Source organism: Dreissena polymorpha, chromosome 4 (assembly GCF_020536995.1).
Source record: "Dreissena polymorpha isolate Duluth1 chromosome 4, UMN_Dpol_1.0, whole genome shotgun sequence".
NCBI lineage: Eukaryota > Metazoa > Mollusca > Bivalvia > Myida > Dreissenidae > Dreissena > Dreissena polymorpha.
Genome location: NC_068358.1, coordinates 18,752,118 through 18,752,697, shown reverse-complemented (window position 1 = coordinate 18,752,697; position 580 = coordinate 18,752,118).

Here is a 580-nt window from a genome sequence, read left to right as displayed (position 1 = left end):
GTTGCAACGCTTCATAAATTTTAGGTTTTCAAATCGTCAAAAGATACATATAATGGCTATATTAGACTATGGTAAATGTTCAGTAATTCTCTTTCCTCACAAATATCATAACTAAAACGAAAATTTGCGAATCTGAAACAACTTTTTTCAATTTTGTCAATTTACCAAACCGTGAAAAGATCCCTTTAAGCTATCTTACTTTCTTACCTCACACGACCTGCAATCGTTTTTATTTACCGCTTCATCATATAAATGGCTAATTAAACTGTCTGTGTTTGTATTTTGTTATTAAGTTTGTGGCTGCATAATAAAGTGTGTCTCTCTACTCATACCGTATTAACCTCAAGGCCTCACACAAGTTAAAATTTGCATAACGACTGACATTGAACTAATGTCGGTGTGAAGAGAAGCGCGTGTACTAAAGACGCTATCTGGACAGCCGAGTGTATTACTGTTATTAAAACGGGGCGTTCAACTCGACTGATAGTTTACCTCATAGCGATCTCTCGTTTGTGTTTGGGTTTAAAGCCATGTTCGATGAATAGACTCATTATATCTTTATACTTGTTATTTTCAGCAA